This window comes from Procambarus clarkii, chromosome 63 (assembly GCF_040958095.1).
Source record: "Procambarus clarkii isolate CNS0578487 chromosome 63, FALCON_Pclarkii_2.0, whole genome shotgun sequence".
Classification (NCBI taxonomy): Eukaryota; Metazoa; Arthropoda; class Malacostraca; order Decapoda; family Cambaridae; genus Procambarus; species Procambarus clarkii.
Genome location: NC_091212.1, coordinates 13,754,098 through 13,775,210, shown reverse-complemented (window position 1 = coordinate 13,775,210; position 21,113 = coordinate 13,754,098). Strand labels below are relative to the sequence as shown.

Below are 21,113 nucleotides of genomic sequence, written 5' to 3'. Positions count from 1 at the left end.
GAAACTCAGGCCATTCCGCGTGAAGATAAGTACACATACAGGAATGTCAGCGGTGGCAGGAGGGCACACGAAGGCGGCTGGTAGATTAATAGGCTGGTAGATTAATAGGTAGGATAAGTAGACACGGGGGGAAAGGAGTGAGGGAGGTCTGGCAAGGGAGATGTATGTGCTAGGGTGTAGAGGTGGACCTGAGAGAGGGTGACAGGTGGTAGTATATCGTAGATGGGTAGACCAAAGGTACACCTGATCAACCAGGCTGGGATTCGTACGTCAGGCTGCGAGCAGCAGCGTCCATCAGCCTGGTTGATCAGTCCAACAACCAGGAGGCCTGGTCGACGACTGGGCCGCGGGGACGCTGAGCCCCGGAAGCACCTCAAGGTATACGGGTAGACTAGCCTATTGTGGAGAGGTAGCCAGCCTACTGTAGACTGCTAGTCCAAGGTAGACATGTAGCCCCAAGATGGACAGGTTGTCCTGTGGAGACAATTAGCCCGAGACAGGTAGCCGAAAATAAGACAGGTAGCCAAAGGAAGCGGAAGATGACTAGAACGGTAAGTATATTGAAGACAACAATAGAAAAATTGAACAGACGGGAACGAATGGATCAAATCGGGACTCAGATTCGCCCTCAAGGCCCGCCCCTCAAGGCCCGCCCCTCAAGGCCCGCCCCTCAAGGCCCGCCCTCAAGGCCCGCCCCTCAAGGCCCGCCTTCAAGAGAGGTGTGAAACACAACCAAGAACCTCCATCAAGTGTTCACTATAGACTCGAGACACTTTCCAGCGGTACCGAACAAGCAACACTTACCCGAGACATTGAGAAACATATAAGTTGCAACACAGGAGGTAAACATCATCTCGAAGATCAAGACGTTCCAAAGGCTGCAATGCCAAACAAAGTCATGTCGTGGGTAGTAAAGAAGGACTGCCGAGGCCTTAAGAAACCTTTAAACACAAGGGGGAGAACTGCCAAACAGCTGGAAGATGGCAAATGATATGCCTGCATTAGACAGAGAAGGAATAGATGTAAGCTTTAAGGGCTTGTATCGCTGACAGATAACCCCGTTTAACCCGGGGCCACTTGCATCATCTGAGCATCGAACTCGGGACCGCAAACCCATGGTTGTACCAAACGTACTAGGTTGGTTCTTTCCCCTTACTTTAGAGGTCCTCTTCCCCTTCCACAGAGGTCTTATCCCCCTTCCACAGGAGGTCCTCATCCCCTTCCTACACCTAAGCACCAATTTGATCGAAAATCAAAGGTCACGGGTTCGAGCCTCGTAGAGGGAACCAGGTCACACTCTGGGAACAGTGAGAGGCCAGAGTCAGAGGTCAAACTTGAGGAATGTAAATATAGAGCTTGTTTAATAGTGTGTGTGTGTGTGTGTGTGTGTGTGTGTGTGTGTGTGTGTGTGTGTGTGTGGGAGGGGGGGGGGCAGATACAAGAATAATCCTTGACAAATGAGCCAGAATTCTGTGTAGATTTTAAGACCTTTTTATTCACTTTGAGTCGCAATAAAAATAACGTATTTCTAACGCAAACACATATGCCGTCGCCGCCTATATTTTTGTTGGTTAAATATATATATATATAAATATCCTGAAGAGTCTCTCTTCCTCGTATTGCATTTAAGGCGACAACAAACTTGATCTGTTATTCTTTTACCTAATTCGAAATTTTTTATTTTGGTCCCCCCTTCATTTTCTTTGTAATAATAGAAGGAGAAACTGCTTCATTCCTGATGGATTGTCACGGTACTTGCATCTTTATATAGGCTTTGTTTGTTCTTGCATTTGTCGGTTGTTCTTGCTAATATTCCTTTTTTGTTGTTAGATTCAGTTGTGGTTTCTAGTGTTGTTGTGGTGGTGGTAGTGGTGGGTGGTGGTGGTGGTGGGTGGTGATGGTGGTGGTGGTGGTGGTTGGTTGGTTGGTGGGTGGTGGTGGTGGTGGTGGTGGTGGCTGTGTCATACATTAGACTGATGAGTTTCCGCAGAAATTACCTGGGATCGTCTGGGATCCTTTCAGATGTAGGTTCGAACCCTCATCACGGCCCTTGTGGATTTGTTCATTAGTGTGAGGACCATTTAGCGGGTCACACACACACACACACACACACACACACACACACACACACACACACACACACACACACACACACACACACGCGCGCGCGCGCAGGGGGGTCTCGTAGCCTGGTGGATAGCGCGCAGGATTCGTAATTCTGTGGCGCGGGTTCGATTCCCGCACGAGGCAGAAACAAATGGGCAAAGTTTCTCTCACCCTGAATGCCCCTGTTACCTAGCAGTAAATAGGTACCTGGGAGTTAGTCAGCTGTCACGGGCTGCTTCCTGGGGTGTGTGTGTGTGTGGTGTGGGGAAAAAAAAAAATAGTAGTTAGTAAACAGTTGATTGACAGTTGAGAGGCGGGCCGAAAGAGCAGAGCTCAACCCCCGTAAAAAACACAACTAGTAAAAACACACACACACACACACACACACACACACACACACACACACACACACACACACACACACACACACACACACACACACACACACACACACGCGCGCACACCTCGCCACGGCCACCCGCGCTGTTAATGAACCTTAGGCCTACGAGGGTGGAGGCCTACGTCGGCGGCATGTAACCTGTGACCCCACCCCCCCCCACCTCAGAGCACTGGAAGTGGCAACCTTGAACCCTCGTAGGGCACGCCATTAGGGCACGCCATTAGGGCACGCCAGCTGGGCACCGGGACACTCACTGCCCTCCTTACACCTCTAGGAAAGGTAAGTAAACTTGAAGGTTGCCATGCAAACGTCAGGGTTGCCATGCAAACTTCAGGGTTGCCATGCAAACGTCAGGGTTGCCATGCAAACTTCAGGGTTGCCATGCAAACTTCAGGGTTGCCATGCAAACTTCAGGGTTGCCATGCAAACTTCAGGGTTGCCATGCAAACTTCAGGGTTGCCATGCAAACTTCAGGGTTGCCATGCAAACTTCAGGGTTGCCATGCAGACTTCAGGGTTGCCATGCAAACTTCAGGGTTGCCATGCAAACTTCAGGGTTGCCATGCAAACTTCAGGGTTGCCACGCAAACTTCAGGGTTGCCACGCAAACTTCAGGGTTGCCACGCAAACGTCAGGGTTGCCACGCAAACGTCAGGGTTGCCACGCAAACTTCAGGGTTGCCATGCAAACTTCAGGGTTGCCATGCAAACTTCAGGGTTGCCACGCAAACGTCAGGGTTGCCACGCAAACTTCAGGGTTGCCACGCAAACTTCAGGGTTGCCACGCAAACTTCAGGGTTGCCACGCAAACTTCAGGGTTGCCAAGCAAACTTCAGGGTTGCCATGCAAACTTCAGGGTTGCCATGCAAACTTCAGGGTTGCCATGCAAACTTCAGGGTTGCCATACAAACTTCAGGGTTGCCACGCAAACTTCAGGGTTGCCACGCAAACTTCAGGGTTGCCACGCAAACTTCAGGGTTGCCACGCAAACTTCAGGGTTGCCACGCAAACTTCAGGGTTGCCACGCAAACTTCAAGGTTGCCACGCAAACTTCAGGGTTGCCATGCAAACTTCAGGGTTGCCATGCAAACTTCAGGGTTGCCATGCAAACTTCAGGGTTGCCATGCAAACTTCAGGGTTGCCATGCAAACTTCAGGGTTGCCATGCAAACTTCAGGGTTGCCATGCAAACTTCAGGGTTGCCATGCAAACTTCAGGGTTGCCATGCAAACTTCAGGGTTGCCATGCAAACTTCAGGGTTGCCATGCAAACTTCAGGGTTGCCATGCAAACTTCAGGGTTGCCATGCAAACTTCAGGGTTGCCATGCAAACTTCAAGGTTGCCATGCAAACTTCAGGGTTGCCATGCAAACTTCAGGGTTGCCATGCAAACTTCAGGGTTGCCATGCAAACTTCAGGGTTGCCATGCAAACTTCAGGGTTGCCATGCAAACTTCAGGGTTGCCATGCAAACTTCAGGGTTGCCATGCAAACTTCAGGGTTGCCATGCAAACTTCAGGGTTGCCATGCAAACGTCAGGGTTGCCATGCAAACTTCAGGGTTGCCATGCAAACTTCAGGGTTGCCATGCAAACTTCAGAGTGAAGTTTACAATGGCAAGGTTGTGTTCGAGGTTGTTTATAACAATAATTAACTTGGGGTTGTTAAGTTTCCAAGCTCATATAAACTGTTTAATAAATGTAAACCAATCTGCCATTATAATGGCAAGACGTAGAGGTTTCGTAAGAGGTTGTGTAAATGCTTGGTGAAGCCGGTGTGAAGATACAGCACCGTCACACAAACCGGGGTCCAGAATTCGAACCCTGGTTCTCGCTAGCGTGGCGCGAAGACTACATAAAACCGCTACACCACCACCACAGGGTGCTTGTGGGGAAGGATTGTGGTGGTGGGGAAGGATTGTGGTGGTGGGGAAGGATTGTGGTGGTGGGGAAGGATTGTGGTGGTGGGGAAGGATTGTGGTGGGGGAGAAGGACCTCGGGGAGAGTTGGGGGAGGAAGATGGCTATCCACACTACCAAAATTTTCCTTGCGTTCTCCGTGGATAGTGGAGCTAGGACCTGGAGAAGCAGCCCTCTCTTTACACCTCCCAAGTCAACTACCATTCTTGGGAAGCCTTGCCCCGTGCCCTCCTTGCCCCGTGCCCTTGGGTAGGAAGGCTCATTATAGCTCGAGCAAACACCACTTGGTTCCCCGGGCCCATTGTTGCCACCACAATGGAATACCTGGCTCTTAGACCCCCGGCCTCGAGGACGACCTTGGAGACGAAGCTTGTCGAGGACGAGGTCCGCGTCTCGGACCCCACCACCCCTGCAAGCAGCGGCGGCCCGGGGCTGTGAACCAACCACCCCCTTTGGTCGGGTCTTGTGTACTCGACTCACTGTTAATAGTGATTAGTGTTAATTACTGCTGTAGACCAATTGCTGCTGTAATGTGGTGAGTGGAAAGGGGGGAGAGGGGGGGAGAGGGGGGGAGAGGGGGAGGGAGAATAGAGACAGTGACAGAGACAGTGACAGAGACAGTGACAGAGACAGACAGACAGAGACACAGACAGAGACACAGACAGAGACACAGACAGAGACACAGACAGAGACACAGACAGACACACAGACAGAGACACAGACAGAGACACAGACAGAGACACAGACAGAGACACAGACAGAGACACAGACAGAGACACAGACAGAGACACAGACAGAGACACAGACAGAGACACAGACAGAGACACAGACAGAGACACAGACAGAGACACAGACAGAGACACAGACAGACACAGACAGACACAGACAGACAAAGACAAAGACAGACAGACAGCCAGACAGACAGCCAGACAGACAGCCAGACAGACAGCCAGACAGACAGCCAGACAGACAGCCAGACAGACAGACAGCCAGACAGACAGCCAGACAGACAGACAGCCAGACAGACAGCCAGACAGACAGCCAGACAGACAACCAGACAGACAACCAGACAGACAACCAGACAGACTACCAGACAGACTACCAGACAGACAGCCAGCCAGCCAGCCAGCCAGCCAGCCAGCCAGCGCGCGCACCGCTAGCTTAAGCCCACCGTTCCACCCTGACTGCGAATTGATAGTTCTAAAGGTCGTCAATTACAGCTTTAAAAAAAATGGGGGTCTTAACCTGACCATTAGCGATTTTCAATTCGCTCTGCGCCATTTGAGGCCATAATCCCCGCCTGATGAAGAGCGAAAAAAATAGGATCCCGTCTGCGTTCGAGCCTCGTCCAGGAGGCGGTTAATGTTCCCCACTGATCACCCAGAAGTAATTGGGCACTTGGTTGTTAGCCAATTGGTGGGTCGAGTTCCAGGGGGAAAACAAGTAGGCTAAAAGGCTTACCATTTTACTTGAAAAATGGTTAGGAAATGTTCTCAACTTCTTTAACAGGAGCCAGAAGGAAGGTAGGAAGACCAACCGAGCTGTGGTGGGTATGTGGGCCTGTGGGCCGCTCCAAGCAACAGCCTGGTGGACCAAACTCTCACAAGTCAAGCCTGGCCTAGGGCCGGGCTTGGGGAGTAGAACTACTCCCAGAACCCCATCAACCAGGTAGCGTAAGTATCAGGAGAAAGCACTTGTACCCATTACGACTATATAGCACTCGGAGGGAGTCAGGATAAGGATATGGGATGGGACGGGGGAAAAGGAATGGTGCCCCAACCACTTGTGGACGGTCGGGGGGATTGAACGCCGACCTGCATGAAGCGAGACCGTCGCTTTACCGTCCAGTCTTAGTGGGATTGGAAGGGTTCGACGAGACCCGAAGGTCAGGTAGGCAGTAGGTCGAGACGGGGGTCAATTACTTCCTTAATGATGTACATCTCCCACAGCAAGATGACCACTTCCCCCTACGGGAGCCGGTCGGCCGAGCGGACAGCACGCTGGACTTGTGATCCTGTGGTCCTGGGTTCGATCCCAGGCGCCGGCGAGAAACAGTGGACAGAGTTTCATTCACCCTATGCCCCTGTTACCAACCAGTAAAATAGGTACCTGGGTGTTAGTCAGCTGTCACGGGCTGCTTCCTGGGGGTGGAGGCCTGGTCGAGGACCGGGCCGCGGGGACACTAAAAAGCCCCGAAATCATCTCAAGATAACCTCAAGATAACCATGGCGGGTAGCAGGGAGGCCCCCGCCACCACCAGAGACTCACAGACGCACCAAAAGACACACAGGAACGTAAGGAACATCGACAACCGTCGTGCAGCAACAGAGGAACTATCACAGGGACCCCACTCACAGCTCCCTGATGAATAGTACCCTAGCGACTACCACAGAGATACGGCGCCGGACCCAAAGCGACGCGCGCGAAATTGTCAACAAAGCCCAAGTCTTCCTCTGCGATGTAATATTAGGGACACGAAAGGGGAGATAAGAGAGAGGCGAGAGATCAGAGAGAGGCGAGAGATCAGAGAGAAGCGAGATAAGAATGAGAAGGGACTGATTAGCAAGAGACTGATGGAGATAAAAAGAGAAAAGATGAGGCGTTTGGCTGGGGGGGCGGGGGGGGGGAGGAATAAAGATGGGGGGGGAGCTATGGAGACGTCAAGATTGTTCTTAAGGTCAAGATCAGCACCTAAGAACGTGACCCTCTTTAACCCTATTTCCAAACCAGTATTTACCCCGGCCTTTTCTGAATCTGAACTTTATGTGTAAATCACGCTGTGTCTGTTGTTTCGCGTTCTGCTTTGTGGTGGTATATTTCAAACCTACGCCACGAGGGGGGAGTGTGGGCGGGGGGGGGGGAGGTAGGTAGGTAGGGGGGGGGGGTGTGAGTGAGTGAGTGAGTGAGTGAGTGAGTGAGTGAGTGAGTGAGTGAGTGAGTGAGTGAGTGAGTGAGTGAGTGAGTGAGTGAGTGAGTGAGAATGAAGGTGTGGGGAAGCTCTCAGCCTAGCCTGATGTTGTTGTTATAGATTCAGCTACTCGGAACAAGTTCCAAGTAGCACGGGCTATGGTGAGCCCGCACTGAACTTACCCGGCACAGGAACGGGGCTGGACCGACCTAGCCTGACCCCCGCCCAAGGTCATATAGACTCACCCTCGCCTGACCCAGCTCAAGGTCGCACACGCAATATATGCCAACATTCAGACGCGACTAATCTATCAGCCAAGACAAATAGACATTATGCTACCTTTTTGTGTGTGTTCCCAGTTGGCGAGAGTGTAAAGGCTGTGTGCTTAGAATATATGTACAATAATCAATCGTTCGGTTTCCTTTGCAATACTTAACAGCTGTCTGTTCCACGGGAGTAATGTTGTTTTAAAATATTTGCAGTCGGACTTAATGTTGTAGTCGGACTTGAACAGGTTGGGAAGACCAGTTTGTCCCCCTATTGCGTATTCTCCTCCTCCGAGGACCATCTGGTCACCATTTGGTCTTGGAGACATCTCCCGTCACGCAGGGTGCAGTTGCACCTCCACAGATCTCCAGTATCAGCTCTTGATACTGGTAATGGCTCAAAATGGCCCACCACCACTTACGGGGTATTCATGCCCGTGCCACCTCTTGGGTGGCTTAATCTTCATCAATCAATCAATCTCCTCCGAGGGAGGAAGGACGGCGTGTCTAGGGGTGACCTATCACAAGAGATTCGAGTCACACGAGCGACCAGCTATACAGATTATACCATTAGAGTTGGGGATTAGAATTCGTGGATTGCTTCTTGGTACTCGTTGAAGTCTCTTGGCTGCATGCGGTCGAGATGGATTGACTGCTAGTTGATTAACGCTCGACCAGTCGCATGATCCAAGATGGAAGATAATCCATTGAATATAACAACAAAACATCTATAACAATATTTTTCAGCTTTATTTTTTTGTTAGCTTGGATAATTGTTTACCACAAAGTCTCTCGTTATTTCACTCTCTTGAGAAAAGAATTTTGGCCTAAGTTATTCCCTCCTTATGTGTCATTTTTATTGGACAGAATTTAGTGGAGTACACTCAAGTCGAATATTATATATGTATATATTATATATATATATATATATATATATATATATATATATATATATATATATATATATATATATATATATATAACTTTAGAACACTTTCCCACCAGGAGACTCGAACCCTAGCCAGCACAGAAGCCTTCCAGCAACTGGCATAACAGGTACGCCTTAACCCTCTGCACCACCGCTCAGACCCTTAAAAGAGATGGTAATTTCGGAGTATTTAAATACTCCAAAGATCAACACCTCCCAAGAGCACCAGAGCAAGTGAGGGGTCATTTAGACGTTAATTTCATCAAGTCCCTGTTAATATGGGAAGACACAGTGTCTCTGCTTAAGGCACAACTCTCCTAAACACGAGAGTTAAGTATACAACTTTAGAACACTTTCCCACCAGGAGACTCGAACCCTAGCCAGCACAGAAGCCTTCCAGCAACTGGCATAACAGGTACGCCTTAACCCTCTGCACCACCGCTCAGACCCTTAAAAGAGATGGTAATTTCGGAGTATTTAAATACTCCAAAGATCAACACCTCCCAAGAGCACCAGAGCAAGTGAGGGGTCATTTAGACGTTAATTTCATCAAGTCCCTGTTAATATGGGAAGACACAGTGTCTCTGCTTAAGGCACAACTCTCCTAAACACGAGAGTTAAGTATATATATATATATATATATATATATATATATATATATATATATATATATATATATGCGAACAAGCCTGAATGGTCCCCAGGACAATATGCAACTGAAAACTCACACCCCAGAAGTGACTCGAACCCATACTCCCAGAAGCAACGCAACTGGTATGTACAAGACGCCTTAATCCACTTGACCATCACGACCGGACAAAATGAGGTGATAGCCTAAGCTATTTGAACCACCCCACCGCCGGCACTCGGATAGTAATCTTGGGCATAGCATTTTACCAAATCACCTCATTCTTTGGGGCACACGTGAGGAACACAAATGCGAACAAGCCTGAATGGTCCCCAGGACAATATGCAACTGAAAACTCACACCCCAGAAGTGACTCGAACCCATACTCCCAGAAGCAACGCAACTGGTATGTACAAGACGCCTTAATCCACTTGACCATCACGACCGGATGGTCCTTTACTATCCGAGTGCCGGCGGTGGGGTGGTTCAAATAGCTTAGGCTATCACCTCATTTTGTCCGGTCGTGATGGTCAAGTGGATTAAGGCGTCTTGTACATACCAGTTGCGTTGCTTCTGGGAGTATGGGTTCGAGTCACTTCTGGGGTGTGAGTTTTCAGTTGCATATTGTCCTGGGGACCATTCAGGCTTGTTCGCATTTGTGTTCCTCACGTGTGCCCCAAAGAATGAGGTGATTTGGTAAAATGCTATGCCCAAGATTACTATCCGAGTGCCGGCGGTGGGGTGGTTCAAATAGCTTAGGCTATCACCTCATTTTGTCCGGTCGTGATGGTCAAGTGGATTAAGGCGTCTTGTACATACCAGTTGCGTTGCTTCTGGGAGTATGGGTTCGAGTCACTTCTGGGGTGTGAGTTTTCAGTTATATATATATATATATATATATATATATATATATATATATATATATATATATATATATTACACACACAGACGCGCCCTCCCCGCCAGGAGAGACGCCCCTCCCCGTCAGGAGAGACGGGCCCTCCTGCTCGGGCCCAGGGTAGGTGATGTTGGTACTGGTGCAGTCGGCCATTAGGGCGAATTGTGAGCGCCCGTTGCCTCGTCATGGTAGGTTAAGACTGCTGGCTGCTGGCCAGTTACTGCCGCTGCAGGGAGCCGGCGGCTGAGCAGACTGTACGCGTGATCCTGTGGTCCCGGGTTCGATCCCGGACGCCGGCGAGATACAATGGGCAGAGTTTCTATCACTCTGATGCCCCCTGTTGAGGTGGTTCCGGAGGGAGGGAGGGTGAAGGTCCCTCTTCACCCACTCAAATATATACAAATTTCGGGAAAGCTTTCGACAAATGTGACCATGGTGTTAAAGCACACAAAATGTGTTCAATAGAAATTACTGACCAAGTAAGAAGATGGATCTTCAATTTCTTATATAACAGAACACAAAGAGTAATGGGCTATTAAGTACAACCCCCCAGACCATCTACCGTGAACACCTTAAGTCCCTCCACAGTAATAGTACTCTGCATGCTTCGGTACTTTTCTCATCCTCATATCGGACATAGACAAGGACACACGCTATAGTACCGTATCATCCTTTCCAGATGACACTGAGTAATAGTACTCTGCATGCTTCGGTACTTTTCTCATCCTCATATCGGACATAGACAAGGACACACGCTATAGTACCGTATCATCCTTTCCAGATGACACTGATTTTTTTGAGAGTAGACAACACAGAGGACACAGCAAACCTCCAATCTGATGTAAAGCAGCTCTTCCAATGGGCCACATCAGAAAACAGGACGTTTTAAGAAGGTAAGTTCCCGCTGAACAAATCCACAAGGGCCTTGACGAGGATTCGAACCTGCGTCCGGAAGCATCCCCAGACACTGCCTTAATCGACTGAGCTACGACAGGGTTAAATTTTGATGCATCACGTTAGTGTGATCTCTGTGTGTAAGTTCCCGCTATCTTAATATGCAAAATCGAAAATATAAAAACGAAAACCCCCCTTATGAAACACAGTCGAAATGAAAAAACACATAAAAGACTTGGAAGTAAATATGTAGAAAGACCTTAATTTTTTATGAACAGAATAAAGTAGCCGTCACAACTGCAAGAAAAATGACGGTTTGGATAACGAGAACCTTTCAAGTAAGATATACCAGAACAACTATAGTACTTCTTAAGACATTAGCGCTGTCTCGGGTGGAATACTGTTGCACACTAACAGCCCCATCCAAAGATGGATGAATTGCCGACCGGAATGTGTAGAGATCTTTTACTGCCCGAATCCATTCATTAAACACAATCACAATCGACTTGAGAATGGTCCAGGACGGACCCATACGTCGTCGTCCCTTCACCTTCAATTGTGTGGTCTGGTCAACATACTTCAGCTACGTTATTGTGACTCATCGCCTCCATTCATTAAACCATCTAAATGATTGGGAACGTTTGAAAAATCACAAATTGTATTCACTAGAGAGCAGGTGGGATAGATATAGAATTTACAGTTAGAAAAATATTAGAGGGACTGGTTCCAAATCTGCACACGGAAATAACTCCTTTCGAGACCAGGAGACATGGCAGGAAGTGCAAAATACTCCCGTTGAAAAGCAGAGTTGTAACAGGCGCGTTGAGAGAGATCTCTATCAATATCAAGGGACCCAAGACTTTTCAACACACTCCGTCTAAACATAAGGTGATTAACTAGCTAACCTCTCACGGTATTAAAAAAAAGAAGTAGACAAACACCTCTAAAGGATATCTGATCAACAGGGCTGTGACTCCAACGTGGGACTGCAAGCTGCTGCGTCTAACAGCCTGGTCTATCAGGCCACCAACCAGCAGGTCAGAACCTCGAACTCAGGACACAAAAGCAGTAGCCCGTAACACAACCGACTGCACTACTGAACACCCACAATATAGAAGAAACTCAGCGATGCCGAACTGATATCCAACAGAGATTTGAACCCAATTGTCTTTGGGGGACTCCGACTGCTCAAGTGAATGAAGCCGTATTTCCCACGTTAATATATATATAATTAGTGCAAATTATTTTTCTCCAAGTACACGCATGTAGCCAGGGAATGGTAAGCTATCCCCCCGTCCTCACCTCGCCCTCCGGGTGCAGGTGAACCCTAGGCACCAGGGGCCAGATTCACGAAAGCACTTACGAACGTGTATATCTTTCCTCAATCTTTGACACCTTTGGTTACATTTATTAAACAGTTTACAAGCATGAAAACTTGACAATCAACTGTTATTGTTATAAACAGCCTCCTGGTGCTTCGGAGCTCATTAACTGTTTAATAATTGTAAACAAAGCCGCCAAAGATCGAGAAAAGATGTACACGTTCGTAAGTGCTTGCGTAAGTGATTTCGTGAATCTGGCCCCAGTAACCCAGAGATGATGCTAGTGTTGACTGTCTCGCTACGACGGTTTCTGCCCCTGAGAGTCAATGTTGACCCAAGTGCGTTCACCCGCCAGGCAACAGCAAGGTCATGGGATCCCGGGCCTGTCCCGAACCTCCTGCCACCCCTCACTGGACACAGAAACACACACATTTTCAAGATTTTTAAGTCCATACATTTATTTTTTATTTCTTCTGCCTGGGGATAAGTGTTTATCTCTAGAAAGGTTTTCTATTTTGTCTTTTTAATATAGAAACCTTCTCGTACCCAAATATTCTGACAAACTTTCCTAAGTACCTTTGGAACTGCTAATAACTTGTCCTAAGAGAAATTTCCATAGGCGCAAAAGGGGAGAATATCATCATTCCTTTCGTAGACTGCGGGAGATTATTTTCACAACGGCGTCCACCTGTACAATGCAGGGGTCTATTCCAATTCCCTTTTTGGGGGAGGACTAAAGAAGGAGGGGGGGGGGTAGAGTATAACTGATTGGTATAAGGAAGGGTGTGTATTACGGGCTATTCATGCCCGTGCCACCTTTTGGGTGGCTTAATCTTCATCAATCAAGGGTGTGTATAAATGATTTAAGGGTGGTGGGGGTGGTAGGAGAGTGAATAGTGAATTACTGACTGGGGGCTCACGGGATCACCATAGTCCGTGCTACATGGATATTTCGTTCTGAGTAGCTAAATCTATAAAACAACAATATGGGGGGGGAGGAGAGGGGGGGTATATAGTCTATCAACGTCGGGGGGGGGGGAAAGGGGGGGATAGTGCATTACTAACAAAGGGGAGGGAGAAAGGATATCAGTAATCTGGATAATATCCTTCAGGAGTCTTCATAACATCAGAGTATTGACAAAATGTTCATTGCTATTTAGGGGGAAGAGAAGGATAACAAAATAAAGAAAAGAACTGGGATAACACAATAAAGCAAGTTCGAACCCTCGTCACGGCCCTTGTGGATTTATTCAAGGAAAAGAACTGATTCCGTCAGTGTGCAGAGCTGGGTAGTGTAACGAGCCTCGGGTCCAGCGGCCAGTGTGATCAATCATCTTTAGATTGATTGATGAAGATTAAGTCACCCAAAAGGTGGCACGGGCATGAATAGCCCGTAAGTGGTGGTGGCCCTTTTGATCCATTACCAGTATCAAGAGCTGATACTGGAGATCGGTGGAGGTGCGACTGCACCCTGCGTGACGGGAGATGTCTCCCCCGGACCAAATGGTGACCAAATGGTCTGTATCATCTTTATTTTTTATGTCGTACTTTTAGTATTTTTTTTTAATTTCTAATAAGAATTTTTAACATTATTAATAATATGGAATCAAATGGTATCCATGGATAAGCGAAACCCTATCCTCAAAAATCCGAGTTTACCCGAAATTGAGGAATTAAGATTTTTTGGATCCCAAGATTATCTAGATCAAATCCAGGGATTACACGAGCCTTAAACTCGGAAGAAGCATTAATTAATCCTTGGAGAAATCCCAAATAGAGATAATGCTTGAGCTGTCACGAAAGAGCCGGGGATTTACTCCAATTCTAAAGGCATTAATGGAACAAGTGTGTGCGAGAGGATTTCCCGGTGGATTACAAGGCGTTTAACCCGCGAATCCCCTTTTGTCAAAGGCTTGTTTGCTTGGTACAGCAACGGCCTCGATCCTTGCAGGTCGGCGTTCTATCCCAATCCCAGCTTCTCTCCTATCCTCATATCCCTTCCAAGTGCTACACAGATGTAGTGGCTCAGCGCGCTCTACCTCTAATTCCCTTACCATGTTCCCTCATTTTGGTGGTTAATGTTAACTAATGTGGTTAATTAATACTTTGGCCGGCGGGTTGGACCGACCTGCTTGAGAGCACACACACACACACACACACACACACACACACACACACACACACACACACACACACACACACGAATGAAGCAAGGAGAAGAGGACGATGACCAACTAGCCAGGCTAAAACTGGTCTACGCATAGAATAAGATTGAAAAAAAACACTGACCAGGAAATGCCTATAGAAACGAATGACCTCTGTGGCATAGTCTGCGGACACATAGCAACAATGAAGCCCACAAAGATGTTGACCAGATCACACACACTAGAAAGTGAAGGGACGACGACGACGACGTTTCGGTCCGTCCTGGACCATTCTCAAGCCAATTGTCTGTCTTGATTGTAGACCAAGCCCACAGAAAGATGTAACGAAGGGGAGGGAAGGGAGGGCGGACGGCTAGCATACAGGAGAGAGAAATACCAGAAGGTTAGAAGATTCCTGGAAAGGGATAGATAGAATAGGGGGACAAGATACTTCGGAAAAATCTACATGACGAACAGACTTAAAAGAAACCGAAGAAAGATTTATGCGACCTCTAAGGGTTAGAGGAAGCAAAGACGGGACGCAAAAGAGGACGGAAGAAATATAGAGAACACAGAACAGAATCACAATGGCTACACAAGAGGCCAGAAATGAGTACACAGAAACTAGGAGAGTGGCAGAGAGGATGTACGAAGATGACATTGCATAACTAGGCTACGGCCCAGTAAGGCTTAGTAAGGCTAAGTAAAGAGCCCAAACTGTTCTGTTGTCATGTCAGGAGGAAGATGACTGAGTGAGCACTTTATCAGACGTGACAAATGTGGGTTGGTGTGTTGGGGGGTGTGTGGTGTTGGGGGTGTGGTGTTGGGGGGTGTGTGGTGTTGGGGGGTGTGTGGTGTTGGGGGGTGTGTGGTGTTGGGGGGTGTGTGGTGTTGGGGGGTGTGGTGTTGGGGGTGTGTGGTGTTGGGGGGTGTGGTGTTGGGGGGTGTGTGGTGTTGGGGGGTGTGTGGTGTTGGGGGGTGTGTGGTGTTGGGGGGTGTGTGGTGTTGGGGGGTGTGTGGTGTTGGGGGTGTGTGGTGTTGGGGGTGTGTGGTGTAGGGGGTGTGTGGTGTTGGGGGTGTGTGGTGTAGGGGGTGTGTGGTGTAGGGGGTGTGTGGTGTAGGGGGTGTGTGGTGTTGGGGGTGTGTGGTGTTGGGGGTGTGTGGTGTTGGGGGTGTGTGGTGTTGGGGGTGTGTGGTGTTGGGGGTGTGTGGTGTAGGGGGTGTGTGGTGTAGGGGGTGTGTGGTGTTGGGGGTGTGTGGTGTTGGGGGTGTGTGGTGTTGGGGGTGTGTGGTGTTGGGGGTGTGTGGTGTTGGGGGTGTGTGGTGTTGGGGGTGTGTGGTGTTGGGGGTGTGTGGTGTTGGGGGTGTGTGGTGTTGGGGGTGTGTGGTGTTGGGGGTGTGTGGTGTTGGGGGGTGTGTGGTGTAGGGGGTGTGTGGTGTTGGGGGTGTGTGGTGTAGGGGGTGTGTGGTGTTGGGGGTGTGTGGTGTTGGGGGTGTGTGGTGTTGGGGGTGTGTGAGCATTGACAAGAAAATACCAGAGGAACAATGCACGATGAAAGAGACGAATCTAAATAAAAAATAAATACTAATGGCCGAGAAGACATAAAAACAAGTCACTGGTTATCTTGAGATGATTTCGGGGCTTTTAGTGTCCCCGCGGCCCGGTCCTCGACCAGGCCTCCACCCCCAGAAAGCAGCCCGTGACAGCTAACACCCAGGTACCTATTTTACTGCTAGGTAACAGGAGCATAGGGTGAAAGAAACCCTGCCCATTGTTTCTCGCCGGCGTCTGGGATCGAACCCAGGACCACAGGATCACAAGCCCAGCGTGCTGTCCGCTCGGCCGACCGGCTCCCTTAAAACTGGGCGCACTTAAACAAAATAACATCAGTGGCGTGTGCGAAGCCTGTCCAGTCACGCAGTAGCTTGTAGGCTGATACCAATGGTAGGCCTACAGCAACGTCTTGATGTTTACATTTCTGAAAGCATATGAAAGGCCTATAACAGATTCTAAAATCGAAAAAATTGTAATATAAGGCGCCTGACAGCTGGGTGGACAGCGCTTCTGATTCGTAGTCCTGAGGTTCCCGGGTTCGATCCCCGGTGGAGGTGGAGACAAATGGGCAAAATGTTTCTTTCACTCTGATGCCCCTGTTACCTAGCAGTAAATAGGTACCTGGGAGTTAAGACAGCTGTCACGGGCTGCTTCCTGGGGGTGGAGGCCTGGTCGAGGACCGGGCCGCGGGGACGCTAACCCCCGAAATCATCTCAAGATAACCTCGAGATAAGGATAAGACAGTCAGCCCAGCCTCCGAAAACAGGACTTAAAGCAATTACTATCTTGAGGTTATCTTGAGATGATTTCGGGGCTTTTTTAGTGTCCCCGCGGCCCGGTCCTCGACCAGGCCTCCACCCCCAGGAAGCAGCCCGTGACAGCTGACTAACACCCAGGTACCTATTTTACTGCTAGGTAACAGGGAAAGTCAAACTTACTAAGTCAAACGCACCAATCTGGACTGTAGGTTTCCAAATATTAATGTTTTGTATTTCTAAATTAACCAAAATGGTGCTCTAGAAAATTGGAAATGTAACAAAGAAAACTAACCTAAGCTGTCCAAGCAATCTTAGGCCTAATAGAGTACAAGTATGTGCTATACCGGTCGCTAGGTATAGGGAGGTATATGTGCTAGGGAGCCGGTCGGCCGAGCGGACAGCACACTGGACTTGTGATCCCATGGTCCTGGGTTCGATCCCAGGCGCCGGCGAGAAACAATGGGCAGATTTTCTTTCACCCTATGCCGCGGGGACACTAAAGCCCCGAAATCACCTCAAGATAACCTCAAGATATACTACGCCTATGAATGTTGAATTTGGCTATCGGTTTGAACCCGGACTAAATTTATATAAATTTATAGTGCAAAACGAATTTTTTTGGGGGGATGGGGGTGGGGTCCTCAACAGTAATATATATATATATATATATATATATATATATATATATATATATATATATATATATATATATATTATATATATATATATATTATATATATATATATTATATATATATATATATATTATTTTATTAAATATGACCGAAAAAGTAAGATTAATAATTCTAACACGAATTTTCTCAATCTTTCGTACATTATGCTTCACTGTTGGAGGTAAATCAAAAATCACTTCTCCAAAATTCATTTTTATTTCTAGTCTGACGCGACACGGGCGCGTTTCGTAAAACTTATTACATTTTCAAAGACTTCACAAATACACAACTGATTAGAACTTGCGTTTCCCTGATTTTATATCTACATTTGAGTGAGGTGGGAAGGGTGATGTGGCATTACATTTGAGTAAGGTGGGAAGGATGATGTGGCATTAGAGGATATTAATAGGGTATTAAAAGTATCAACACAAGACAGAACACGAAACAATGGATATTGAATAGAAGTGTTTGTAGAAAGCCTATTGGTCCATATTTCTTGATGCTTCTATATTGGAGCGGAGTCTTGAGGTGGGTAGAATATAGTTGTGCAATAATTGGCTGTTGATTGCTGGTGTTGACTTCTTGATGTGTAGTGCCTCGCAAACGTCGAGCCGCCTGCTATCGCTGTATCTATCGATGATTTCTGTGTTGTTTACTAGGATTTCTCTGGCGATGGTTTGGTTATGGGAAGAGATTATATGTTCCTTAATGGAGCCCTGTTGTTTATGCATCGTTAAACGCCTAGAAAGAGATGTTGTTGTCTTGCCTATATACTGGGTTTTTTGGAGCTTACAATCCCCAAGTGGGCATTTGAAGGCATAGACGACGTTAGTCTCTTTTAAAGCGTTCTGTTTCGTGTCTGGAGAGTTTCTCATGAGTAGGCTGGCCGTTTTTCTGGTTTTATAGTAAATCGTCAGTTGTATCCTCTGATTTTTGTCTGTAGGGATAACGTTTCTATTAACAATATCTTTCAGGACCCTTTCCTCTGTTTTATGAGCTGTGGAAAAGAAGTTCCTGTAAAATAGTCTAATAGGGGGTATAGGTGTTGTGTTAGTTGTCTCTTCGGAGGTTGCATGGCTTTTCACTTTCCTTCTTATGATGTCTTCGATGAAACCATTGGAGAAGCCGTTATTGACTAGAACCTGCCTTACCCTACAGAGTTCTTCGTCGACTTGCTTCCATTCTGAGCTGTGGCTGAGAGCACGGTCGACGTATGCGTTAACAACACTCCTCTTGTACCTGTCAGGGCAGTCGCTGTTGGCATTTAGGCACATTCCTATGTTTGTTTCCTTTGTGTAGACTGCAGTGTGGAAACCTCCGCCCTTTTCCATGACTGTTACATCTAGAAAAGGCAGCTTCCCATCCTTTTCCGTCTCGTAAGTGAAACGCAGCACGGAACTCTGCTCAAATGCCTCCTTCAGCTCCTGCAGATGTCTGACATCAGGTACCTGTGTAAAAATGTCGTCAACATACCTGCAGTATATGGCCGGTTTCAAGTTCATGTCGACTAAGACTTTTTGCTCGATGGTACCCATGTAGAAGTTTGCAAACAGGACACCTAGGGGAGAACCCATAGCGACCCCATCTACTTGCTTATACATGTGCCCATCCGGGCTCAAGAAGGGTGCCTCTTTAGTACAAGCTTGGAGTAGTTTCCTCAGAATACTTTCTGGCATGTCAAGAGGAGTACAGGCTGGATCACGATACACTCTGTCGGCTATCATTCCGATTGTCTCGTCCACAGGTACGTTGGTAAACAGCGATTCTACGTCCAACGAGGCTCTTATCCCTGTGGCCCGTGCGCCCCGCAGTAAGTCCACAAATTCCTTTGGAGACTTCAGGCTGAAGGCGCAAGGAACATAAGGAGTCAGCAGGCCGTTGAACATAGGAATGTGCCTAAATGCCAACAGCGACTGCCCTGACAGGTACAAGAGGAGTGTTGTTAACGCATACGTCGACCGTGCTCTCAGCCACAGCTCAGAATGGAAGCAAGTCGACGAAGAACTCTGTAGGGTAAGGCAGGTTCTAGTCAATAACGGCTTCTCCAATGGTTTCATCGAAGACATCATAAGAAGGAAAGTGAAAAGCCATGCAACCTCCGAAGAGACAACTAACACAACACCTATACCCCCTATTAGACTATTTTACAGGAACTTCTTTTCCACAGCTCATAAAACAGAGGAAAGGGTCCTGAAAGATATTGTTAATAGAAACGTTATCCCTACAGACAAAAATCAGAGGATACAACTGACGATTTACTATAAAACCAGAAAAACGGCCAGCCTACTCATGAGAAACTCTCCAGACACGAAACAGAACGCTTTAAAAGAGACTAACGTCGTCTATGCCTTCAAATGCCCACTTGGGGATTGTAAGCTCCAAAAAACCCAGTATATAGGCAAGACAACAACATCTCTTTCTAGGCGTTTAACGATGCATAAACAACAGGGCTCCATTAAGGAACATATAATCTCTTCCCATAACCAAACCATCGCCAGAGAAATCCTAGTAAACAACACAGAAATCATCGATAGATACAGCGATAGCAGGCGGCTCGACGTTTGCGAGGCACTACACATCAAGAAGTCAACACCAGCAATCAACAGCCAATTATTGCACAACTATATTCTACCCACCTCAAGACTCCGCTCCAATATAGAAGCATCAAGAAATATGGACCAATAGGCTTTCTACAAACACTTCTATTCAATATCCATTGTTTCGTGTTCTGTCTTGTGTTGATACTTTTAATACCCTATTAATATCCTCTAATGCCACATCATCCTTCCCACCTTACTCAAATGTAATGCCACATCACCCTTCCCACCTCACTCAAATGTAGATATAAAATCAGGGAAACGCAAGTTCTAATCAGTTGTGTATTTGTGAAGTCTTTGAAAATGTAATAAGTTTTACGAAACGCGCCCGTGTCGCGTCAGACTAGAAATAAAAATGAATTTTGGAGAAGTGATTTTTGATTTACCTCCAACAGTGAAGCATAATGTACGAAAGATTGAGAAAATTCGTGTTAGAATTATTAATCTTACTTTTTCGGTCATATTTAATAAAATATGTCTACAGGAAAGACTGCTACCAAAATATACTAATATATATATTATATATATATATATATTATATATATATATATATATATATTATATATATATATATATTATATATATATATATATATATATATATATATATATATATATATATATATATATATATATATATTGGTACTTTCGACCAAAGAGTTACTCTTAAAGTACTATAATTTTAGGAGGATGGGATGCTGACAGCTACATCATCTCCCTGAAACAAAGACAAAGCAGAAGTCATGTTCGAAACATACAAGATACTTAGGCATGTGGATACCTGGTTGAGGGGGTTCTGGGAGTTCTTCTACTCCCCAAGCCCGGCCCGAGGCCAGGCTTGACTTGTGAGAGTTTGGTCCACCAGGCTGTTGCTTGGAGCGGCCCGCAGGCCCACATACCCACCACAGCCCGGTTGGTCCGGGCTGTGGTATATACAAAATTGGATATATACAAAACATTTAAAGAGAGACCGAATGAGAGGAAATTAAAGATATTACACACACATATACACACACACGCTGGCCCTAGGCCTGGGTCGTCAAGTAGAACAACTCCCGAAATCCTCCACAGGTATGCTCCAGGTATAAGGATGCACCATTAGGATGTATACAATCATAAGTGTAA

General features: G+C 47.1%; 1 protein-coding gene across 4 annotated transcripts in view; it reads right to left on the bottom strand.

Moving 5' to 3' along the window:
* The window catches only part of LOC123769513 (protein inscuteable homolog), a 67,487-nt gene that overhangs the window by 14,172 nt on the left and 32,202 nt on the right, over positions 1-21,113 (bottom strand). The window lies entirely within an intron of this gene.